We start from the raw sequence: 27,846 nt of genomic DNA, 5'->3' as shown, positions 1-27,846 counted from the left end.
TGAGCATATATCACTGTGATATGATTCTTTTAGTTCTTTTGGAAAGACACCGAGCAGAGGGATGGCTGGGTCAAATGGAACCTCCAGTCCAAGCTCTTTGGGGTATCTCCATATTGATTTCCATAGTTGTTACACCAGTCTGCACTCCCACCAACAGTGGAGAAAGGTTCCTTTCTCCCCACAACCCCTCCAACATTTGTTATTGTGTGATTTCTTTTTAGCAGCCATTCTTTGTGGGGTGAGGTGGAATCTCAGTGTTGTTTGCATCTGTATCTCTAGAATGACCAGTGATGTGGAACATTTTTTCATATATTTACTTGCTGCTTTTACTTCTTTGTCTGAGAAATGTCTGTTCATTTCAGATGCCCATTTTTGAATTGGGTCTTTATATTTGGGGATGCTGATTGTTTTGAATTCTTTATATATTCTAGATAATAGTCCTTTGTCTGAGGAACAGCTGGTAAAAATTCCCACATTGTAGGTTGTCTCTTAGTTGTGCTGATGGTTTCTTTTGCAGTACACAAGCTTTTTTAATAAGATGAGATCCCAGTTGCTGATTGTTTCTGCTAGTTCCTGTGCTACTGAGGATTTGTTCATAAAGTCTTTTCCTATGCCAGTGCCTTCCAGAGTTCTGCCTAACTTACCTTCGAGCAAGTTTAATATTTGACAGATTTTGCAGGCAAGTTAAAATAGTCATTAAACTTACAAAATGCAAAGATAGATGACTTTTAATCCTATGCTTTTTCAACTATGAGCCATTTAAGTCTGTGTCTGTACTTACCCATCTATGAAATGTGGCCAATAAGGATATATACCTTATAAGACTGTTGGAAGAATAAACATGAGTTACTCCTCATGTTCATAGTGGCCATTAAGCAATATATATGTTCATTATTTTATTATAATTACTCTGTTGTTATCCATAGCACTTTTAAAGCAAATTATTATTCCTAGGAAGCACTAGGGCTCCAGAAAGAAAGCTAGAACTATAAGAAGAATGGTTACTGATTACATTGCATTAAAATAGTTTAGCAAGATGCGTTAAAATGAACAAAGTTGGAAATAGAATCTGAAATGAAAAGCCAGTGCTCAACTGTATGAAAAACAAATACAGTATCCTTGTAGCCAACTTGTGTTGTAATGAGCTAGAGCCTTGGAATGCTGTCATATCACACACACACACACACACACACACACACACACACACACACACACACACTGAGGGAGTAACTGAAACTGAGAGAGGCAGTAGCATCATACTTAAACCTCAAGTAGACAAAATGTAGACAGTGCTTTTTCTTCCAGTAGTAATTCTGAGTATGTCGCTGTACTTAAGCACTGACATAATTATGCCATGCTGCTTTTCAAAACAGTTGTAGCTTAACTAAAAGATCTAGTAATCAGTCCATACTGATATATGTTTTAATACTCTAATACGGTTTACGTTCATTAAGGACTGAGCTCTGTGGTCAGATATTATGCATTAGCAATGTAACCTGGGTAAGATAAGTCATCTCTTCAAGTCTTAGGTACAAAATTTCATTTGAAATATAATAATACTAAAAGTACTGTATTTACTAGATTGAGAGGAAGGTCAGTCACAAAGACCACATAAAGTTTTAGCAAAATGTGTGAGACATAGAATGTCCATTATTACTGTTTTGAGATAAAAGGTAACGGAGATATTAAAAACCATTGATTGTACTGTCACCTCATTTTCATCGAGGTATAAATGACAGTAATTATTTAAGGTATGGTGTAGATTTAAGGGTCCTCCAGAAGTCTGATATTTAGAAATCGGGCCTGGTCAGAGGGGACCCAGGAGTGTGACCTGCAAGGGTGTATTTTAGTCCCTGGCTCCTTCTCTCTCTCCCTCTCTCTCTCTCTCTCTCTCTCTCTCTCTCTCTGCTTCCTGGCTTCCATGGGTTGAACAGCTTTCCTCCAGCACATGTTTCAACTAGGCTGTTCCACGTTTTAGTCAGCCAACCATAGATTGAATTCTGAGAAAAAAATGGTTCCCAAATAAACATCTCCTCCTCTAATTTTTGCAGGTATCAGGTATTTTTTCCATACAGGAGGAAACTGACTAATATAATATATTTAAGGATACAGTTGATATCTATTATAGGTACACATTGTGAAGTAACTTCTTCAATCAAGCTAATCAATGTATGCATTTCCTCATACAGTTCCTGTTTACTTTTGTCATAATCACACAGATCAGTGTGCTACTTTAGCACATTGCAAGTCTGTCACACAATACTGTTATCTACCGACATATCTGATCCCCAGAACTTACTCATCTTAGAACTTTGTGGCCCTGGATCCTGAGTTTTCCATTTTTTTCTTCCTTTAGTCATGACAAACATCATTTTGCTTTCTTTTCTGTCCATTTGACTACTTCAGATCTGATATGTAAGTGAAATCAGGCACTATTTGTTACTCTGCATCTGGCTTACTTCATTTAGCATAACCCCCAGAGTCAGCTATGTTGTGCCAAATACCAGTGTTTCCTTCTCATCCTTAACACTGAATAGCATTCAGATGTGTTTTTGTGTGTGTGTATCTTCGGCCATATAAGGTTTCCACTTTTCACCTATTTTTAATAATGCTGCAATAAACCTGACAGTACAAATCAATCTCTGACTTACTGATTCTATCTTTATTTTTAATATATATTCAGAAGTTGTACTGCTGCATCAAAGGTGGCTTTATTTTTAATTTTTTGAAAAATGCCCATTATTTTTCCCCAGTGAATCACAAATGTAATCCTACACGAACAGTGTGTAAGAGTGCTCTTTTCCTCCATGTCTTCATCCATACTCACCACTGTTTTTCATTATGATATCTCTAACAAGCGTGAGGTGATATCTCTATTTTGATTTGTATTTGGTGATTCAAAATCTTGAGCACATTTTCACATGCCTGCTGCCCATTTGTATATTTTCTTTTGAGAAATGTCTGTTTGAGCCCTTTGCTCATTTTTAAAATCAAGTTGTTTTCCTATGGAGTTTCTTATATATTTTGAATATTAATTCTTTATGTAGTTCACAAATATTTTCCCCATTCTATAAGTTGCCTTTCTCAGTCTATTTTTTCCTTAGAAAAAATGTTGGCTCTAGAGTTGAACTGTCTCAGTTTAAATCCGTATGATTCATTGACGTGAAGTGAAATTAGACAAAGGTGTTTATAGGAGACTGTGTTATGGGTCATTCATTTCCCCTTCTCACCTTCAAGTGGGGAGACAGGCTGTCCTTCCCCTCTTCCTTGAATCTGTTTTGTTAATCAGGTTTAGCTAATGAGTAGGACGGGTTACCTCAGGGCAACATTCTTACCTGCCCACTTCTCAGAATTCTCTCATTCCTTCTCCTTCAAATAGTGCTTCCTGTGTCCAGCTCAATCCTGGAAGGAAGACAATGCAAAACAGAGAAAAGAGACTAGAATCAGAGAGGAAATAGCTTTTGTTGTCTTTGCCTTCCCTAATTGATTCAAAGCACAGTGTGTAATTCTTGGTTTGGAGATTCACAAGATATTCATAAGACCATAACGAAAATCTGTCCATTAAGGTTTCTGGTGCCAAAGCAAATGATTGAAAGTTCTCTGTCTTAATGATTTAAAAAAATTATTGTTTCTTTAAGATGTTTTATTCACATGATTATCAGTAAGCTGTTCTTCAGTTTTACCTTCTGCACTTCAGATGCTGGGTCATTGATCTACAAAAACTCCCATGACATGTCTGAATATTAGATAGATTTATCACGAGGCCCAACCGAAAGGACCATAAAGAGATGATCTTAGTTTCTGCCTCTGTCTACAGCTTGGTAACATGCGATCTTGCTAAAGGATTTCATTTCGAATATTTTGGGCTTCTATATTTTATATGTAAACTACAAGTAATTTATATAATTTATATAGTTTGTAAGTATATTATTTGTATAGTTTATAAGTGATTTATATAGTTTGCACGTCCTCAAAAATTGTACTATATAGAAATGTGAAGTATGGTTCCTAGCAGACACTGGGGACTTAAGAAATAGTTCTTCGTATACCACAATACTTGGCGTTACTTCTCGAAAAGTGTGCTATGAGCAGAACTTGGTTTCAGGAAACCATTCAAATATTCAGGATCCCTGCAAGGAACCAGAGTTTTTCATATCCAAAGCATACCTGAACTCAACTGACCTAGGCAACATCAGTTCATCTAACATTATTAATAAAGCCATTGTGACTGGCAGATAAGACAGATAAGCCACTACTTTATGCCAACATTTTGCTTGATAGTTTAAACTTCCTTGAAAATTCCCACGTTGATTTTTGTCACCGATATTTCAAGATTTGCTGGAGTTTCTGTTCTTGGATATGCGAAAACTTGCAGTTTTTTATTGAAAACATTTTTACAATCTCATGTTTGTTTGCTACTTAGCTAGTGTAATCTTCTTTTAAAATGCATGCATTTGGAATGAATATTACTTTGCAATAGGAACCTCATCTTTAGTTTCAATAACACCTTATAGATGTAATGGGTTTTGCAAATTTGCCAGTGGTGTTTGGAATCACAGCAATCACTAAACACCATAAGCTCATCTTGTTATTAGATTTTGCAATAATCAGCTGTGCTGCCACTCTGCTTTGTTACTTCCAGAAGGCTCTGAATAAGCGGTAAAGGGCACTCCCTACACACTCTTCTATGACTTGTATCGTAAAAGCCCTCAATGAAAACAATGTGAACTCTGGAGTGATGGTTTCTGCCCAGCTTGGTAAACAGTTGAGAGGAACCATCCTAGTCTGTGGGTCATACTTTCTTTGTGGGGAAAGTTTTATCCTTACTGGAAAAAATGCTATGCATTGTCACTAGTATCGTACTCTGTTTTATTTTTTCTCTGTGTCTACATTTAATTTATTAAGCATGGATTGAGGCCAGCTATATGTAAGTTAATAGAAGTGCTAGAAATATGTGGCACAGAAAAAAATTCAGACCCAGTGCTTGTCAGCTTTGCCTGTGTGTCTCAAGCATAGCTCTAGAGGATGAGATCCTTAAGCTGAGTCATGAGTCATTTTTAAATAAGTGAAAGGTAATCAGTCACCTTTTAGATAGAGAGAAACATGTAAAGATAGGTACATAAAAATGACTGTGGTATATTTGGGGAAATACGAATAAGAAAGATAAGTGTGGAAGGTGTATATCTATAAGAAAATAGCTAGAACCCAAAAATGATATCAAGAAAGAGATAGATTAGAGACTGGCTTATATAAAATGATATGAAAATTAAATTTCATGGTTTATGTAATATGATGCTATTCAAGGCATTGAAGGAGGGAAGTTACTGAGTTTTGTTTTAGCAAGATGTATGTAATAGGGCTGGGGATTTAGCTCAGTGGTACTGCCACCTGCCTCACAAGTGCAAGGTCCTGAGTTCAATCTCTGGTATGCACACAGAGAAAAGAAGATTTGTGTTATAGCATGAATGGTATTGAATGGAGGAAGAACAACACAACAATTCAGAAGAAAGACAGCAGTAGGACTCTGCATGAAATTGAAGAAACAGAAGAGGAAAACATCCATATATTAAGAAGAGCAATAAAGACCTGATAGAATAGGAAAGATAGGAGAGGCAAGAATAGTTTCATTTACAAAACTGATTTTTTTTGGGGGGGGTGTTACATCAGAAAACATTAGAGGACTAGAAACATGTTGCAAGGCTTTGTGTTTTGTTTCTCTTTCTACTGTTTCATTCTTTTTGCTTCCTATTATAGATGATTTTCAAACATCCTACTTACTTATTTAACTCTTAACCTGAGCTGGCTTAATAAATTGCCTTAAGCTGTAGAGTTGGGCAAAAAAAAAATTAATAAAATATACTTCTGAAGTCCACTTACTTCAGATTTTCCTATCTTGCAGCCTGAGCCACCATTTAACATTGTTCAATTCCTAAATTGGGAAGAAAGGGTACAGAGAGAACTTTAAGGATGTGCACCTAGGTAGGTAGAGCAAGGCCCTAATGTTCTAGACGCCCCAAGAGAAGCAAATATCAAATATATGCAGTCGGTCTGGATACCTCCCGACAGCACATGGGACATAGTTAAAATATCTCCTTGGAGACTTAGCGAGATTGAAGATTCAAAGGCAGAACTGTTGGGTGGTGAGCTATTTAGTTGTGCAAGATATATTTTGGTATGCATAAATATATAGTATTTCCTTCCTGCTTCCCTTTTTTTGTTTTTTGGTACCTGAAATCAAACTCAGGGCCTCGCGCTTGCAGGGCAGGCCCTGCACCACTGAGCTGCATCCCTGGTCCTCCTTTCCTTTTGATAATGAAAATACTTTGTTATGTGCAACTTCATAACATATATTTAAAAAGTCACAAGATCAGTGAATATTCTTATATATTCAAATAAATGATCACTGCTAGTATCTATTCATAGAAGGAAAACTACAAACTACAAGACCAATGGAACAAAGTAAGAACAAAAGCTAAAACTTTTATTTTTTTCTCTATGTTATTTTTCATGTTTGAACATCTTTATTCTGCATTGTATCTGCAGATGTACAAATTACAAACTTGACCATTTTATATGTGGCCAACTGGCAAATGATCATTAATATCTCTATATGAAGCTTTTTTGAACATTGAGGTTAATAATTCTGTTTTTTAAATGCAGGAAAATTTAACATATGCCTTTGGATTAACTTATTACTTAAGTATATTACTTATAATATTCTTCTCAGTTTAGTAATTAGTTAATTTTAGCAAGCTGGTCATTTTTTAAAATGCAAACCTCAGTCATAAAATGTTTCTTCATTTACTTAAAGGAAAACATAATCAAATTTTATAGAGCAGATGTTTTCATTTTGGAGGAGTCAAGAAGTTATAGCAAAATCTACCTAAGGAATTTTTTCTAAATCATTCCCACAATCACTAGAGCTAAAACTGTGAATTTATGCTTAAGGCATCGATAGTAACACCATTCAGTCCCCACAGTGACTTCAAGAAGCATTGTAGTTTGGAGAGAGAGTAAAAGATAAGTGATCACATTTATTCCCTTTACACGGTAAATTCATTGCCTCTATTTTCATCTGAATAAATATCAAATATACCACCTCCTCATTTATTCCATTATATGGTTAAAAATACCCTACTGAAATTAATTTTCTACCTTAAAACCCTAAATCAACTTTGATAACATTGTCTTCCATACTTCTACTTTTTGTCTTTCATTGATTCCACATAATCTGTTCTATCTCATTTTTCTTGGACTACATTACCTTACATCTTTTTTAGTACAGCTATGGTGACAAAATTCATTGTTTACCACTGCTAATTTCCTAATCCTTATTCATTCTTCACAATAAAGTTATTAACAAAGGAAAAGGGGTTGATAAAACTTCTGAACTCTTACCTACACTTTAGTTGAATACAGTTTGGTATGTTATTTTTGCAGGGCAAGAATTCAGTAGTACCTAGAGTTAGGAGAGCGAGTACTAAAGAATATTTGTATGACAAGAGACTTGGGTTTTGTCTTTTTGGATGTGTACTGTCTTCTGTCAAGTTTTATTTATATATGGTTTAAGTTAGCATTTCTGAGGTCTCTTGTTGTATGGTGGTGGTGATTTTTTATATTAGAGAAAGGACATGAATAAGACAAAAAGCACCCTTTATTCTCAGGAAGATTAATTGATAGTTGTAAGGGCAGTGGGGCAAAGACTAATAATAAATTGAACTACCAAATAAATAATCATAAAAATCACCAGATGATTAATGATGACTTAAAGAAGACTTCTTGGGTGTCTATTTTTGATTGAGTGGCAAGAAAGTATCTTAGAGATGGAAGCATTTCAGCCAAGTTCTGATAGCCGTCCAAAGATGAGGAAAGGGTAGTGCAGGTAGTACAAAGACTCTGAGGACCTGCTAAGGTATTGAAAAAGAGTATCATGGATAGAAGGCCTCACCAGAGAGAAGGAAACCAGCATTAGGAAAATGTAAGTAAAGCAGGAGCCACGTCACATAGTGTTTAAAAGTGGAAAGAAGACCTTGCCTATATTTCACATAACCAGTTCTATATGAAGGCTTTTAATTTTTTTCTCCCATAAAGATGAAATCAAGGAACGGAATTGATTTTAGATAAATATTTAACAAATGTGAGCATTATCCTACCACACCAGAGTAATTTCAGTCCAAATACCTGACATCTGTACTATGTTATTAACATTATTTTCATGCTGCATAAGTTGAAGGAGGTGGGAGGATGTTTAGTTATTTTTTATGAATTTGAATAAATTATGAATGAATTTAAAGTTGTAATGATAGTATTTTCAACTTCAAAGCAATTTGCTTACAGCTATTTTCTGCATATATACATGGTAAAAATTAATACTTTTTTTAGGTATATGAAAGAGTTCATTGCTTTGCTTTAGTTCTGCTATTGACATTTATCCTATCTCCTTTTGAAAAGAGAATAGAAGCCTGTACTCACCCTTAGACACAAAGGATTAGATAGCATTCTTCCTCATTTCTACTCGAAATCATCTAATAAGCCCTGTTTTAACTGAAAATACTTTTCATTGGATTTCATAATAGTTGTTTATGAATTTAGTATTACTCCTTTTATTCTTTTAAAATTGATTTTATTGATACACCATAGGTATACATAATGGTCACTTTCATCATAGGGAATTTGTACTCATATATAATATATATATTGATTCCTCTTTTTTCCCATTTCTGTCCCCTCCCTTCAACCCCTTTCACCTCCTTATTTACAAAAGCTTTGTTTTCATTTTTTTAACCTTCTAATCTTTATGGTATTACTTATTTTTATGGAAAACATAAATTCTGTACACACAGTATATACCCAGAGTGTGAAAAAACAAAACAAAACAAAACAAAAAACAATTTGCTCTTTTGCTCTTTGGAGGCCTCTAAATTTTCTTTTCTTTCTTTCTTTCTTTTTTTTTTTTCCTTTTTCTTTTGTAAGCTCTCTCATAGGACTTTATTCATCAGCTTTAATCGAGAAATATTACAACTTCACTTCATTAAAAATGTTTTAATCATTTTTGTATCACTTGTATTTTTTTACGTAAATAAATTAGCATTAAAAGGATCTATCCATTGAGATATACACTTGATCTTAGCCAAAAAGGCCTAGAAGCAATATATGTGAGATAAAGAAAAGTGTACAAGTTTATATTTGCTTCCAATTAGATAGTATGATCATTAAATTCTATGTGGTGTATCTTATCCTGTAAAATCAAAGTTGTTCTCAGATGATTAGTGTCTATAGGATAATTTTCATCATCTGTATGAAATATTTATTCCGGGGATTTTGTGAGTTCTAGGACATTGATTCTGAGGATTAATTGAGTATGAAATGAAACATGTAAGAGTAGAATGAAAGTCGTCAGTAAAGAGCTATGTAAGTGCTTCAGTCACAGCTCTGTCCTCAAGCAGCTCTGTACTATAATTACAAAAGCGAGGGAGCAACAACTGAAAGTGGAGAGAGCCCTGTATGTACAGCTTTCATAAAAGTAGGTTCTAATCAGAGCTGTAACTTTAGAAAAGTCCCTTACACTTTTGCATCCTCTCTTCACAGAGCTATAAGAAAACAAAAGTGAATTAAGTGATGTTTTGCTTCTAGCTCTCATGTTTTAAGGGATCTCAGAGAAAGGTAAATCAAGTGAGTGCCATCAATCCCAGCTCCAATAGGACAGTACATCTAAAAGAATCAAGTTAACTGAAGCAGCATATCTGAATTAAAAACATGTTAGAAGTCCCACTCCTGCACTTTCATCCTCTAACTACAGATACGGTAGCATGATGATGAAAACGATGTTTCTGCGTGTTTTGAACAAGACAAAGGTTAAGAGAACTCGAAAGAAAGTGAAATATCTCCATGCCGTAGAGTAAAACTTAATGTTCCCAGCTGCTGGTACATACCTCTTTTTCCTGTTGTGTGAAAGGATGGTCATTTCACTCTTTTCAGACCATTGATACTTGAGCAGAATTGGGCAAATGGGGATTACTGGAAAAACTCACGAAGGTGGTAGTCTCAGCTGACATAGCTCTTCAACCTTTATGCCTTTCTTCTGTCTCCTTGATTGAAAGAGAGGCTTAGGGAAATGAAATAACAGAGATTAAAGATAAAAGCTACAAATTGGAGAATAGGAAAAGAACGAACAACTATGGGCCATGTTGCTTTTTAGGACGTCTGTTTTAGAGAACCAATATCGTTTTTTGTTGCATGGGAAAATACACCACTGTTTCAACAATATTAAAATGGATTTTCTTTTACTTCTGTTACTTGCAATTGGATGCAGTCTTTTCTGTTGCAAGTTAGGAGTGAAGGTGGCGCTTACATCTAAGATAGCAATTTACATCTCAGAATGTGGGGTAGCATTGGAGTTTGGGGATTATGAGAATGAGTTCTGAGGCATTGAGTAATCCACCTACAAATGAAGCCTTGAAGCCAGGGTTTAATGTAAGTTGTGGTTCACACAACTTGAATAAATTTTAGCACAATCTTATGAAATCATAGGGGAACTTTGTTATTATTAATTAATTTAACATTAATTAAAGCTATATGTAACACCCTAAACCATAATGTAGACCAAAAAGGAAATGCTGCAAAGTTATGCTCATCTAAGTTTTTGAATAGACATATGAAAAGCAAAAGTATTCATGGGTATCTACCTGTAAGAAAACTCATCAATTCCAGACTGAATAGACACAACACCACCAGTACTTTGGTGACTGTTACAGAAGAAAGAAGGATATTCTCCACAGTGGTGCCATGAGAATCTCCGTGGATCTACTGCCCAGGAAATAACCATAACTGGTGAAAAAAAAATTGATAGCATTCCTGGAACTATTTCTGAGGACATATACAGACATTCCTTGCTTAATGACCTACCTGTTTAATGACTCTTAGGATTTACAACTTACCTGCTGTTTTCAGAACTGACAATCCACCAGTCCAACTTATGACCTGTCCTTTTATTATACTGTTCTGTACCTCTTGTTTATGGAACCCCAGTGTCTTTTTTGTACCGTACGCCTTGTTTATATGGTATTGTAGTTTTTGACAATTGACAATTGTACCATAGAGTACTGTACTGTAGTTTTATGTGCTATTATACATGACAGCACTGCATGTAATTGTTATGCAAATTAAGGTTGGAGCTTCTTTTGACCATTTCTTTGTTCTGAATATTGTAATAAACATGCTGTGTATAATTCCTCATTTAGCGACCAATTCATTTAATGACTTAGTTGCAGGAATGGAACTCAGTGATTAAATTAATAGCCCTGATAGCCCATTATATTTTAGGCACATTAACTAAGCATGTTGTGCAAATAAACACAGCATTCACAAAAAAACAAATGTCCTCAAAATGTATATTATTCCTATAATGCCTGATACTAGAGAAAAATGAGCTACCTATCAAAATATATATATATACAGTTTGCCCGTTTTAATGCAGAAGGGAGTTTTTGGAGCAAGATCTTAGGAGAACTTTTGGTCACACATGATACTGTTACGGAAGGAATCAGTAAGTGACACACAGAGAGGCAGCAGAATGGAAATAAAATAACACATTTACTTATCAATAAGGGTCGATTGCACATAAGCTGTGCCCGGGTTACAACTCCTCCCTTTATAGGGTTTCCCAGCCTTGACTTCATTTGGGTGGTTACATTTCATTCTCATAGTTCAAATCACGGTCACAGGATAGTTAACTTTCAACCCAGACATAACAGTTCTTTGCATTTGGGAAGTTTACCTTTAAGATTCACCTAGTTACCTATTCTAGTCCATAGGAAAGGGGATGTTCAGGGTCGGGGGAGCAGATGTTAGCAATGGGTTCTTTCATCCAGACACTCTTACGATCGTGGGGCTCCAGTCTCTTCAGAGCTCTGTTATCTCAGTGCCATGTTATCTCAAGGTCAGATCAAATGCCTCATTCAGCATTTGGTGCCTTCAGTGCCTATTAGCTCTGATCCAAACAAAACAGACTGGTGTTAGAGACAGCAGAAGCCATTTTACATTGTAACACTTTATAGGTTTTTGCTATTTATAAAAGTTTTCTCTATCAATACAATCAGAACAGCTGTGCCAGGAAAATTTATCAGTGTACTCTTTTTATTTGGCTCACTTGTAGGGACTATTTGCTTCCAACAGTTCCTTAGGTGATAATAAAACTGATTCATTTGGAGTTAAATTATCAGATATAAATAAATTCATTAGAAGTGATGTTACCGTCAAAGCTCTTTGACATGTTGAAATGTCTCATAGCAAATGAGTGCAGATATTTTCTCAAGGGTACATACAAACTCCCAAACCACAGGAAACAATTGAAGAACAAATTATTGTTATTATTCTTGGATTTTTTATTGTTTCATGTGTTTAATTTTTGTGTTATACTCCTGTCCAGTAAGCTAGTTTACTGCATTCTTTATATCTTTCTGCACTCCAAGGTATCATGGCAGAGGCCGAGTGGTGGCTCCATTAACCACTTACCAGTCAAATTATTTAAATACAGAATGATAAAAATTGCATTTTTCATTAATTTTATAAGATAACATAAGGGAAACATAGAGAGACACTTTTGTCAAATTTATTCAATGCATGAATTGACTGCTTGAAATGACACCTGCCGGAGATAATCGGGATGTAAAATAAATGCACTGCCTGAGTGACAGTCGGATCAACTGTTAAGTAGTTTTAATGCCAGTTTCACTGTCAAGGATATTTGGCATTTCCAATAATTTTTCAAAAGTCAAATAGATTCATGGTTCTGTGATATCTTATTAGCAGCATTTTAATTTGCCTAATGGGTCGAAATAGTACATTCAAAGCACTGCTTTTAGCAAAATTAACTGTGTGGTCAATGATGTAACCATGAAAACTCATAGAAGCTACTGAGATGCCAGAAAAGGGTATGTGAGAAAATATAGGAATAGATGCTTCATTGATTTGCTAAAGATCCTATCTGGATTATGCCTGTTTTGCAATCATGACTATTGATGAACACTTTGTGTATCATTGCTTTATCATAAAATATCCTTCATTTTCTGAGTAATTTTCACTCCTACCTTTTCTGACATGTAAGGGATCAATATTGCCCAAAGCCAGCTGATGTATTTGTTGGTAGCTGGCTGTATTTTACTATAAAAGTTATTGGAGAGCACATCGTCTTAAGAAAAGAATCATTTTCTTTGAACTGTTTTGCTAATATGATGTCAAATACAGATTTCCTCATTCAATGACCTACCTGTTTAATGACTGTTTGGATTAGGACCCAGGGGTGTTTTTTTGGACTAGGACCTGTTGCTTAGACTTCAGTCCCATCTTTTTTTTTTTCTTTAGTGTTTATAAAGCCTCAATGCCTTTTTTTGGTACAGTTTGTCTTGTTTATGAAGTTTATAAAGTGTTATGCAAGTAAAAGCAAAGTCACCAAGTTGGAGTTTCCTTTGACCATATTTTGTGCTGAACATTGTGATGTACATACTATGTACAGTTCCTCATTTGGCAACCAATTCATTTAAAGACTCAGTCTCAGGAACAGACTCTTGGTCATTAAAGGAGGACTCTCTGTATCAAATAAGGAAACATTTATTCAAGAAAATCTGTTAAGTTCAGTAAGAAAAAATGAGTGTATGATATTTAAGCCAACACTTACACTCTTCTAATCCTTTTCAAATTTATTAAGATGAAAAAAACTGTAGTCCAGGCAGGTCTAGCCAAGACAGAGGGCCTCCCAGGCCAGGAATAGTGTATCATGATGGGAAGGGGAGGCTGACAGTGTTTCTCTTCTCTCATCTTCCAGATCCAAGATACAGAAATGAAATTCTTGGTAACTGTGATCAAGAGTTTAAAGGATCATTTCTCTACCCCATTCCCCCTCCCTAGGAAAAGAGGCTTGACCTCCTATAGGGGAGCCAAGAACCCTAGGGCCTTGATCTCACACTGAACAAACATTCCACCCTAGCAGAGGCAATCCAAGGAAAGCAGATTATGCTGTCTGCCCCAGTGTTCTGCTCATAAGCAAAGGGGTCATTCTGAGAATAAGTAGGCAGTGTCCCTGTGTCCACCTCTGCAGCAAGGGCTCAGTGAGTCTGCTTAGAAGGAGAGGCAGTACAAAATAAATATGTAGAAAAATTAGAAGCTTTCTCTAAAATGCACACCATTATTTGAAACTTTATTACAAAGCTAAGACTGCTCTCCAAAGCAATAAATATTTTGCTGTAACTAACTCAGAGCAAAAGGCTAAGCCAACAGTCCTCTGATTTACAAGGAGGAAGAGGGGGAGGGGGAGGGGAAGGGGGAGGAGAAAGGGGCAGAACAACAAAAACACAAACAAAAGACTTAACAGAAAACTCTGAATATAAGCCCAGATTCAGCTGAAAAATACTGTGGAGCCATTTATGCCCCAGAACTTCATAACAACAAAAAATATATATCCGCAGGCAGTTAGTGGAGCCTCCATGCTTTCTCTGGATGCACTACGCTTTAGGAACTGCCACATGTATGGCTTACTGGAAGCTCTCCAAACCCTTTCCTTACAAGTTCTTATAGAGACTTCTTTTCATAAATCTGCGTGACTGAAGCATGCTAAAATGTGATTGGAGGGAAAAATATATGATACAATGCTAACAGTTATGGTAGGGAACCTCAACAAAATTTGTTCAGGTTCTTCAGTATTCTCACACATATGAAAAGGACACTTTCTGAACTGGAAGTCTTTTATCCACTATTGGACATGGTGAGAGAGAGTTTTTTTTTTTCCTTAATTGTTTCAGACATAGTAGATCATAGAGCTTCTTTATTTTTACCCTCCAATATGATGGCTGGGGAGGGAGATTAGTTTCCATGACTTAACTTTTGGGAGGGATATATATGTATGAAAACTGAATCAGATGAAAGTCCCACAGTTAAAAGCCAGTAGCCAAAATGAAAATTCTGCCAGCCTCACAGTTGATTTGAACTGAGAAAAAATTAATTGGGAAAATTATTGGTAAATTGATAGTAAATTTTATAAGCTGAATAACACAAAAAAATTAACATTGACCAAAGCTATAGAAAACATATGGAACACCATTTTAGAGAACCAACATATGTATAATAGGTACATATTTGAGAAGATAAAGAAGGGTCAGTAAAAACTATGCAAGGTAATAATGGCTGAAAATTGTCAAATAAATACGAAATTCTAATGGCTGAAAACTTTACAAATTTATTTTAAAATTAATGTACACATTAAATGGGCTACTAAAATGAAATGAGATAAACTGAAATACATTTAGTCCAGACATATCATAGTTATAGTTCTGAATGCCGAAAGCATAGAGAAAATATTTAAAGTAAATTATACGTACAAAGGAATCTCTGTAAGATTAACACTTGACCTGTCATAGAAACAATGATGCTCAGGAAATAGTGGGATGACATATTAAATGTTCAGAGGGAGCACACACACACACACACACACACACACACACACAGACTTTCAGGTAAGGATATTTAGCACCATTACTCTTATAAAAAAGATTAAAAATGCACTTTCAAACTAAACTATGAAGAGAACTTTTGTAAATAGATTTGGCTAATGAAAAGCAATAAAGTACCTCAAGCTGAAAGCAAATAAGATCATAATTCAAATCCTACCAACATAAAGAACACCAGTGGTAATTATATGATTACAAAACAACATAGTGAACTTTTTCTCCTTACTACTTTGGCAATCTAAAGGAAACTGTATAAAATAATATGCATATAAATATGTTGCTGGATCTGTGATAGACAAAATGAAACATCATTCCAATAACCACCCAGAGAAGCCTCTGTTAGAGTACAGAGTAATTTGTATCCAAAAGAAGAAATGAAAATGACCTGAAAAAGTTATAAGAAGATTAATGTAGCAATCAACAATCCAGTCATCAAATTTAAAACACTAGAAAGTAAAATAAAGACAAGAAGAACAGGCATAATAAGGGTTAGAGTAAGAATAAATGAAACATAGAAAATATAGAGAAAATTAAGTAAACCAAAAGTTAGCTCTTCGAAAAGATAAAAAAAAATGATAAAACTTTAGGTAATTCACCATGAAAAGAATGACTCAGATTACTAAAATCATAAATGATGGAGGGAACATCGTAGGATTCTTACAGAAGAAAAGGGATTTTAATTTAATGCTATAAAAGAACAATCCAAAAAAGTAGATATTTTCATCAAAATGGGACAATTCTTAAACCAAAACTACTCAAACTGGCTTATAAAACACATAATTTGAATAAACTTGCAATAAGTCAAGATATTAAATCACCCCAAAAGAATAACCCAGTCCTAAATAGCTTCAAGTAAATCTTCAAGATTTTTTTCCCTAACATGGGCACAAGCAATCAAAGTAACACAAGATTCAGCTGCTGTTCAATATCCATTAGTATGTACTCTGGTAAACAACTTAACCTCAACTGTCTTACACAGATACTCCACAATAGCATATTTCATAGAACTAAAGACTTTAACAAACTTATATGACCATAAATGGATAAATAGATAAAAAGTGGCATATTTAACAAATGGAATTTTATTCAAGATAAACTGAAGTGAATTACTGATATTAATAATACTTATTCAACATGAATGAACCTTGAAAGCATTGTGCTTAGCCAAAGTATCCAGTCACTAAAGTCCAGATATTTTGTATTTTCACTTGTTTAAGTATCCAGGATAAGCAAATATATTGAGACACAAAGAGGTGGGGATGGAATGTAGGAGAGTAGGGATAAGAAGTAAGGATATATCACATGGATACGTTTTTATGGTGATAAAATGTCCTAAAAATTGACAGAAGTAATGGGTGGACACATCTGTGAACAAACATAAGCACCATGGAATTGTACAATTTAAATGAGTGAATTATATGGCATGTAAATTATATCTCAACAGAGCACCATCCTATAGGAATGACTTTGAAATGCTTATGAAATGATTTTAAAGTTTATGTAAGTAAAAGTATAAAAGTACTACTAAAAAGTATTTTATAGAATAGTAAATGAATGAATTTACCTTAAGTTTAATGCAAGACATTTAACTATAAATGAAAATATATTTTATTGGCCTTCAAATAAATGTATGACTAGAATACAGTGGAGCCTAGAAACAGATCCAAGCATATGTGAATGTATAAATAGTTTACTGTCTCTTGCAGTCTAACTTATTTTGGGATAATTGGATCTACATGTAGTGAAGAAATAATACAAATAAATTCATTCATCATACAAGGCAAAACTAAAAAATACTGGGGATGTCTTTTTTATATGTTTTTAAAAGAAAATATAGTTTGATTACTGCTTTATATAATATGTCATAATAGATCCTAGAGGGAATAAAGATTAATTACAGTTATTGGAGCGAACAATACAAAAGTATACTTTTGGAAGTTTGTGGAACAGTAAGCTTTCTATGTATGAAGACTACCCAGAATACACATGGGTTGAAAGAAAAGAAAGAAAAAGAAAGGAAGGAAGGGGGAAAGAAAGAAGAGAGAGAGAAAGAAAGAAAAAAGAAAGGAAGGAAGGAAGGAAGGTGAGGAGAGAGGAGAGAGGAGAGGAGTGGGAGGGGAGCAGAGTGAAGGGAATCGAATAAATATTTGCTTACAAAAAAATGCTATAGTGAAAAAAGCAGTATAAGCAACATTAATTGGTGAGTGGCAGAATGAAAACAAACATTTGCAATAAAAGCAGATGAGAACATTTGATATATAAAGAGTTTTTATAAAACAAATTAGGACAAAATGTACACTTTTTATTCGGTGAACTGCATATAAAATTTTTAGTGTTTTAGTCTTAAAGTAGGAATTTAATGTAACAAACTAGGCAGTTGTTTAATTTAACACCTTTTGTTATTTTAACATAATGTCATTATTGCTTAGACTAGATGTAGATTTGTATGTTTTGTCCAAATCACGTAAAATCTCACCCGCCCTTTTCCTACAAGACAAGTTCAAGGGCAATGCTGTGTCTTTTTTAGGCATTAAAAGGGATTGTTTTAGTGTTCAGTTCTGTTGCTATAGTTAATTCTTTTGATTTTTAAAAAACAATTTCAGGAAAAAGGAAATTTTAGCATAAGACACAAACATCTCCCCAGATGCCTCTACTGGAAAGTATAGTAGGGCCACATGAGTGACTTGGATCAGAAAGTGGGTAAGAAAGCAGCATGTAAAAGACCAGGTGACTTTTTCAATTAATTGTTTTGACTTTTCCCTGTTATTTATTTAGCTTCTCTAGTTTATCAGTCGGCATCTCTCATCTACCTCTGCACATATCTGAAATTTTCAAGCCTTAATTGTAGTAGTGCTTTGAACCAATTTTTTACCACCATGTCTCAGTTCAGATTTATGGTACTAAAACCGTGGAGTCTGGAGTCCATCCAGAGATCAAATGATCATTCTTTCGCCTCCAGATGTGAAAATGGATTTATCATCAAAAAAGAGACAAAGTGCAATGGGCAAATATCCCCAAAACCACAAAGGAATACCCTGTTCTTAAAAGTCACCCTTAATTTGAAGATGGTAAATTTAGAGTAGCTATATCAACAATCAGAACAATAAAAACATTCTTAGTTTGACGACTTAAATTCCCTTTAATATAGTGAAAAATACAAAACATAATGAAAAAACTTAGAAATGTTAATTAAGTACAATAGAAAAACTTATTCTGATCATTACTGTGACTACTGTGACTATGCCATATGTCAGTTTAGAATATTTTCATGTTCTCAGGGGTGGCATTCATCACAATAGATTGACCTGCTTGTTTGTTTAGTATCTATTGTAAGGAAAGGTCCAATTTGGAAGCTTCCAATGAGAAAGTTGGTTTTTATATGCTTGTCTCCAAAATCTTGCACTGTGTGTAGCACATCAAATGAATCAATAGAAATACATATAAATAAATGATGCTGGGGACATGTTTGTAGGTTGGGTGATTATATATGTGGATTTATTTCTATCCCATCCCATTATTCTTTGTGTCTGTCTTTGTGCCATTACCATATGGTTTGAATTACTGTAGCTTTTTGTATGTTTTTAAATTAGGATGTGTGAGAACTGCATTGCTTCCTGTTTTATTATTCTTTCTTAAGTTATTTTTTTCAATCCTTTGTAGTTTTATATGAATTTTAGAATTGTTTGTATAATTATGGAACAATAAACATTGAAATTTTGATAGCGATGATATAGAACTATGAATAGCTTTGAACAGTATAGGAATTTTAACAATGTAAAGGCTTCCATCCATAAATACGAGCTACCTATTTTTTGACACTTTAAAATTTTTTCATCATTATTTTGTAATTTCGGTGTAGAACCATTTAACTTTCTTGGTTAAGTTTATTCCTTGGCATTTTATATTTTGAGGTTGTTTTAAATACACTTATTTTCCCAATTTTCTTTTCAGATAGTCTGCTCTTCACTACTGAATAGAAATTTTTGTAGTTGATTTTTCATCCTAAATGTTCACCTAATTTCTTCATTACTTCTAATAGATTTTTTTTTTTTTGTACCGGGGATCGAACTTGGGACCCTGTGCTTGGGAGGCAGGCGGCAGAACCACTGAACTAAATCCCCAGCCCTCCAATGTAATTGTTTGCTGTATTTTGTTAAGTTTTTATGAGTTTTCCAAAGGTAAGATTACATCATGTGAGAACAAAAGTAATTTTTACATTTTTCATTCTTTTCTTTTTTTTTTTTTTTTTGTTACCAGGGATTGAACTTGGGTCCTTGCACTTGCAAGGCAGGCAGCAGAACTGCTGAGCTAAATCCCTGGCCCACATTTTTCTTTCTGGTTTGGATATCTATTTTCTTGGATAATTGCTGTGGCTAGGATTTCTAATACTATGTTGAACAGAAATGGCAGGATATACATGTTAGAATTTTTATTTTTATACATAGGCCAAACCAAATTCCAGGCAATAAGAATAACCTTTCACTAGCACTTCCTGTAAACCAGGCATCAAGCTGGAAAATTATAAATTAGCTGTCTTTTTTGTCTTCATAACTTTATGGTGACAGTATTGTTCTCATGTAAAAGTAAACAGTCTAAAAAAGATTACTCATAAATATTGAAGGCCTAAGACTAAAATTCTGTCTGCCTTGTTTCCATAGGCTTTTGATTTTACCCTGGGATATTTAGTAATAGAAAAATTCAAAGCTACGGTTTTGCAGTAGAGAAATAGCAAAAATAAAGTTACATTTATTTTTTGAATTTGAGATTAGTACAACTCCCAAGTTGCCTGCTTATTACCAAGTCATGTCTAATTGATCTGGACTGAGTCAGAGGCCTCAGTGAATTTATTGTGATCACAAACTAATAAGCTCCCTAATTTATCTCTTCATAGGAATAAAGTGAAATAAAGGCCAGTTTGGTTCATAGGCTGGGGATGATCTTTGGCTATGGTGGTGGAATTAGATGAGGATGAAGAGGAAGACGTGGAAAAAGAAAAGTGTAGAGATAAAAATTCATCGGAAGACATGCATGTTGGGGGAAAAGTAGGGTTTTAGTCAAAAGTAACTACCACTTACTAAATATTACCAATCTAGGAAGTAAACACAGTAAAATTCCTTGGCAAAAATGCATTAGTGCATTAAGTGAATCATAGGAAATTCACATTAAGGTCCAGAAGTACATGATATAGACGTTTTCTTAAATATTGACAAGTCTCTTCCTGATACGTCCTATATAAACTATCAAATTATAAGGCAGTTTCTAAGTAAAACAGGTAACCTTCACTTAGAGATATATCTGAAAGGTGTGTGGATGTGTTTTTCCTATTGTGATATGAATGTTATGGTTGTGTCTTCAACAGTTATTTTGAAGCAAATAATTTTACATTTCTGGACTACAGCTTTCCTTTATGTAAAATAAAACTTTAAATGTATATTGATATTTGCTTCTAGAATGTCATTCTATTCTAATTACAGTAATAACAATCCATGTTCACTGAATGTAAGAAAATAAAATAGTCCTCCAGACCATGGGAATGTAGGGATGTAGATGAAGATAACAGAAAGATCCTGAGTAAAAGTCAGCAATTTGAAGTCCATGATGTTGTTAATAATTGGAAGCCTTTAGAACAATTTAGAAATTGTAATAGGAGACTTTTTTTCTTTTATACACATCTCTATTTTATTATATACTGTAATGTTCATTATTTACTAAAATATCACCCGAAGAGCTTTTTATGTAAAATGCACATAACTTTGACTTGTCTTCTGAAGAATTCCAATTTATTGACATTTTATTTTGTTATTGTTTATTTTTAAACAAAAATTACACAGAATTCATTTAAAATATCTGATTCATGTCAGGTGTTAGTGTTTTAATTTTGAAATAAATGATTTAACCAAAGGGATATTTAATATATGTAAAGCCTAGCTTTTTGTAGGGGATCTGACAAGATAGAGCTCTTTCATCTCAGAGTGACAGTTTTTCTGTATGGCTTACTTCAAAATAAAATCTAGTATTTTGTCAAACAAAAGCTCTCATTATTAGATAAGAATCCTTTGGTGTAAAGCAATAATTTTAATTAGCACAAGCTCATGCAAATATTAGTTTATATAAATGATGTTTTGAATTGCAATAAGAGAGTAATAAAGTCCTCAGTCACTCATATCTGAAGTGGTACCATTTAACAGTAATTCAAAATAAAAAGAAGATAAAATAATTCACTTGTGCCATTAACTTCAACATACTCCTTCGACATTAAGATATCTTTATAGAAACTCCAAATCCCCTTTAACTCTGCTGTTTGTCCCAAAATATTTATAATTCAATAAAGCTATATGCAGTATCAAATGAAATTGTTTCTAAGAGTCATTGAAATGTTTTAAAAGTAGAAACTCCTAATCAACTATTTCAAATATAGTATATTTCTGAGATAATGTAAAAATTTAAAAAAGATTTAGGAACAGTAATTCAGGAAATGTAGCAAAATTTAATATAATTGTTACTTAAAAGCTGAATACAAAATTTAAGAATGATAGTAAGAAATTAGTGTTGAAATAAATAAGAAATAAAGGTTACATAATGATGAGTATATAATGCTTTTTCAAGTGATATCTGTAACACATTGACCTAGTATTAATGAAAGGCATTTACAGTTAAATGAGATAATTTAATTGTATTAAATACATAAAATCTAATTCCAATTAGTACAGTGAATACATAACCTTGGCATTTACACAAAGTGTTACACAAGTGATAATAAAAAGTCTTACAATTTTTTAGAGAAGTATATCTTCCAGGATTTTATTTTATGAAAAAAATAAACAAAATTTCATAACCAAATAGTAGAATAATAATGAGTATCACTCTGTGTATCAATATCTTCAAAGTAGTTACAGAGAACAAGGCATAAACCAAAAAGATTTTTACTAAAAGTAAGGAGATAATGACACAAGACTTGCTTCTCAGTGAACTAAGATGAATTAGTAGTATAAATGAAACTAATTAACATATTTATTGATTTGTTGTTTGTGTTTTGTTTTTTTGAGACAGGGTGTTGCTATGTAGTTCAGGCTGGTCTTGAAGTCACTATGTAGTCCCAGCTTGGCTTCAAACTCATGGTGATCCTCCTCCCTCAGACTCCTGAGCGTTGGGATTACAAGTGTGCCTCACCACATCAGGATAATATTATTAAAACAACAGAATATATAATGCTAAAATCATGGTACAGTTTTTACATTTTGTTTAGCAGCTCAAGAGTACTATGTAAAAAATTACTAAAGACATAAAAATCTCTTGTAAAATATAATTATGAATGTAAATAAAGTCTAAAAGAGAACTGACTAAAAACATCATAGTCACACTAGGGTTGTAGAGACATTCGGATCCTCTTCCACTTTTTTTTCCAATTTTTAAAATTTTCTTCATATATTACATAAGAAGTGTATAAAGTGTGTAGAAATGCCAGGTGATGTTTTCACTACGTTCACTCACTGTCTGAAAATAAAGGGAACGAGGAAAAGAGTGTGAGAAGAAGAGAATGATCGCATTTCCTAGAGCTTTATTGAACTGTCAAAGTGGTCAGAAATCATTTGCTGAAATATACTGTGAACATTTGCTTGGCTTCTTTTTTATTGTTTCTATCACCTGCGGATTTGGCATAACAAAGTTATGATGATTCACTGTTAGGCTGCAGAACACGTTATGATGTATATGGAAAAATCTTAATAATGTTTGGAGCTTGGAGGTTTCCAAGAAACCATGGGAAATTGCTTCTGAGACCACGCTGAAATGTGAACTTCATTTAGAGAGATGGAAGGGGAGGGAGCACTACGGATAAAAGCAAATAAAATACAGTATTTAGAATGACAGGTCATCAGTGAAGTTTAAACAATGCAGTTATCTCATTTATGTGTGCTGCGTTTACTCAATTCTGAAGGTCTGTTAGTAAGCAAAGCACATATTATATTTCGTGTCTTGGTGTTTTCATTATTTGTCTAGGGTACCAAGTAAAAATATCCTTTTGAAAGAGAAAGTGTGTTAAATACTCATAAAAATAAAACAAGTTAAATCTCATCTCTGCCAGATGAAGATCAGTATTAATATCAAACAAGTGATGAAGTTGAGAGAGACAGGTATACCTTACCTTGAATAGATAGAAAACCAACCTTAAATGCAGTCAAAGCATATTGATTAGTTCCTAGAACATGCCCATGAACCGTCTCTTGGAGGTCGTATTTTAGACTGGATTCTAAAGTAGACTGGTTCTCTTTAACAGTAACCATTACAATGTGCAAGAGATCAGAGGGCCTGTTTAATGTTCTATTAGATTCCACTGGATTGCATGGCTCATATGTGGCCAGTCTGTGGGCCAGAGTGAAGATTGATAATTTTATAAGTAGGGTGGGGATTTAATAATTTGTAATAAAAACTGGAAATAATCTGGTAAGACCAAAGAATGTTGTCTTTTCATTTGTTGGAAAGGTCAAGAGAGAGTTCCACTGAGGCTAATTTTGCAAGTACATAAGTGGAACACAAAGGTTAAATGGTTCATCCAGGTTAACATATCTAATTATGATAAGGGGACTGGAACCTTACATTTTTTTCTCCCAGATAATCACACTTTCAAATAGTTGTAAAAAGAGAAAAGAACGCATTTATGAGCTTACACATCCACTAAAATCCATTTCATTTTTTATTGAGAGCTTTGGTAAGGGTAAAGGTAGATTGTGATTGGCTCATAACTGGCTTAGGATAAAATATAGAAGAAAACCTCTCCTTAGCTAGATAAACAGCAATGGACCTTAAAACTACAAGCAGATGTTTTTATTATGTTAATACATGTGCAAAAGAAAGAGTGAACTCTCCATCTTTGTAGAATTCTGAGATACCACAGAGAATAAAATATAATTCAGTAAGACGTAAGATTTCATGAGTCTCTATGAGAAAATCTTTAATATTGAGAATCGTAAATTTCATTTGAGCAGCGTACAGATTACTTATTCATGATGATGAACTCAGCACTATGATTTATGACATGAGGACAAAGGAGTTACTATTGACCTCCTCCCAGGGACATTTTTTTGTGAATAATTGTGACCCAAAGTGAATGCTAAAATTCTGGGAATCACCCTAACAATTCTTAAAAGCTAAAGAGAGCAAGATCTTCCTGTAGGTAAATATGAGAAAACCAGGGTTGGTGGAGCAAGTTTATACAGTCTCTACTCCAGAAGAAGCTGAGGCAGGAGGATTTTTGAGCTTAAGATACTCTGGACAGCATAGCAAATCTTCATTTAGAAATAAAAGAAAGTATGGATATTTTGGGAAGAAAATGAGAAGATTTACTTTTGGGAAGAAATGAGTCTTAAAGTACTGTCATAAAGTTAAGAAGTGAAACCCAAAGACTAAGGAGATAAACAGGTAGACACAAACAGAGAAAGCCCAGTGAAGCTACAGTATATCTTTATACTTTGTGCCCTTTAAACACCAATTTCCCCTTGGCTGCTACCATCAGTCCTTGACAACTGCCTTTTCAATTCTTGCTTCTATCAGGATGATTACTTTAGACCTAAATGCATATGAGTAGAATCATAGTGTTTGACTTTTTATGTCCCTAGAGATGTTGGAGTCCTGTGGTTTTCTAATGTCTGATTCAATTTTGATCTTTACAACAAGTTACACAAAAAGTGACCACCTTTGAACAAAATAAATGACAACACAAAAATCCAAGTAGAACTGAGCAAGGAAATAATTGAAACGTACACTTTGAAATGCGGCTTTATTCAAAAAATAATTTTTTGGAAAGCATATAAGCCAAAATGATGGATTAGTTATTGGAATTTGAGGGAGATTAAAATAAATATATCCTACTCTTGCTTTTTGCCAGGAAGAAAGCTTTTAAAATATTTTATTGATTTTAAAGTAAGCTTAATGTATTTTAACTGAGCTAAGCAACTTGAAGGAAAATGCAACTAATGATGGATTTTTTAATAATGTTTTCATAAAACATTAAAGTAGGTCTTAGTTCCACTCATCTTTCACAATGACAATACTCCTTGCCAAATTAATCTTAAAATAAAGTTGATGTATTTTAATCCTGTATCAAGCTTTCAAATATTCATTGTAATGTATTTTAATAAAGCATATTAATGATGACATCTCTTGTAAACAGTTTTATATGAATGCAGATACTGCTGAGCTCCCCAGTCTTTGTAGACTGAGGTTAGCAAGTGTTCTGCAGGCTTTGAAGGAGTTCTACATTGCATCATGTTAAAGTATTCTTTGCAAAACCAGACTCTCTTGCACACTATGAGACTTTGTAATTGGAATTTATTTAGTACACATTTGAAGTGCTGTTAGAGAGCTTATGTGAAAGCACTAATGAATATATTGTGTTTATCCGTTGTCAAACGCACCAAATATAAGAACTTTCAATAATGCTGATGTATTCATAATTACTGTGTTGCCCTTATAAGTGGATTTAGTCCTTGCCATTTATATTGAGCTGGTTCTTAAATATATCTTAATAGTGTCAAGTGGAATGATGGGCACAAGCAGACTTCCAAGAGATGACCTTTTGGGAAGATAGTGTCGTTTGCAGTGAGAGGAAATAAAAGTTTGAAAAAGAAAAGTAGGATCTAATTATGTGCAAAATTTTCTACAAAGTGACGACTGCTAAATATTTGAAAGATCTACTTCAGGTCTTTGTAGGATCGCTGTAGTTCTATTTAGGTAAGAGACCTGTGGGTCTGGAATGGTTGGGCCAGATGAGAAGAGAAAGGACCAGCTAAGTCCCAGGTTATGAATGAGGAAGTTACGTGTGAAGATAGCACACACCAGTGGCTTATACGTCAGAGCAAAGGCACCGTTCAGTGAACAGAAACAAAGATGAAAGGAAGCTCTAGAATTTTATTTCATCTCCTGAGGGTCAACGCCAAACAAGCAGTCTCTAAAGCAGAGGAGTAAATAGTGTACAGATTTCTGTGACCTATCGCTGGACTTGAAAAGCGTCATCCTGAGATAACTTAGGATTTCCAATAATTCATGGGGAAAAGAAGATACCTCTCTGCATGAGTGATTTTATCCTCTCACCCAGGTGGATCTCTCTAATGTAAGTTTCAGTAATGCCAGACTTTAGGGTCCAAGTTAAAATACAAAAAAAAAAAAAATCTGACCATAAGATCTAGAAGAATTGTGACCTCAGGAGATTTACAGAATTGGGCAAGAAAAACCTCATTGGGACAATTTATTCAAAATATACAATTATTAAAATATGCAATTATTTTTTTCCTGCTGAGTTTGATCTAGCATTGAGGCTTCATAATGGTATCGCTTTCATTTTGCTCTCATGGAAATCGAAGGTTAAAGGGACCCTAGCCGCTGATCCATGCTCCTCGCTCTGAGGAGCATTGTTCTAATATTCCCAGTCATGGAAACCAGGTTCAAAGGTCAGTTCCACAAATCTCAGGGGCAAATATTGAGCTCCATCCTCTGCACGCCCCAGTGTAAAAATCAGATGTGAAAGACCATACTTATATGTGGGCAGTGATTCAAAAGTTAAACTCAGTGTCATAGAAAAAAAGTTAGTGAAAGCTTTTCTAATGTAAAAAATTATAAAAGTACAAAGATATTTTGAAAATACCGTTTTACCGTGTTGAAACAAAACCATTTACAAAATATAGTACTTATTGAAATGAATTCCATATTACAAAGAATAGCTTAGACATTGTAGAAACTAGTTTAATTTTGTCATTTTACTCATGAAGTCACTAAGGCCCTAGAAACAAAGTTCATTGCGCCAGGTTGCACCAAGCCAAGATGTGAAAGTATATCTCCTTATTTCATGCTAAAGCAAACATGCCCCCAAGTACTGGAGATGAGTTAGGACTGTAAAATCAAGGATACAGTTTTTTGAAATGAAAGGATTTGAAAACCACCAAAGATCAATAAAAGCATGTTGAGGAAGATAAGACAAAAATAAGTTTTCTTCGTTGAGGCTGCTGGAAATTTTTAAAGACAATCAGAATCAACATACTTAATAAGAGAAGGCAAAACTGCAAATCCTGATTCCAGGAGACACTCCTGAAGTGTAAGAAGTGCAGGCCACAGGTACTGCTCACTGGAAACAGGGACCAGAGCCTCTCAATCTGAACATCAGTCCTATCTGAGTAGGAGCAGAAAGGCTCAGAATTTTTGAATCTGTAATCAGAGAATTTAGAAGGTCAGAATCTCGTAATTCTAGCTACTGTTAATTATTAACTGGAAACAAAGGAGATTTCTTAAGTTTTCTATTTTGTTCTCTTTTACTCCACAAAAAAAGAACATAAAAATGGCTATTGTGTGTGTACCA

This window comes from Fukomys damarensis, unplaced genomic scaffold (genome assembly GCF_012274545.1).
Source record: "Fukomys damarensis isolate Sample0158 unplaced genomic scaffold, DMR_v1.0_HiC HiC_scaffold_13, whole genome shotgun sequence".
NCBI lineage: Eukaryota > Metazoa > Chordata > Mammalia > Rodentia > Bathyergidae > Fukomys > Fukomys damarensis.
This window is presented reverse-complemented; position numbering follows the sequence as displayed.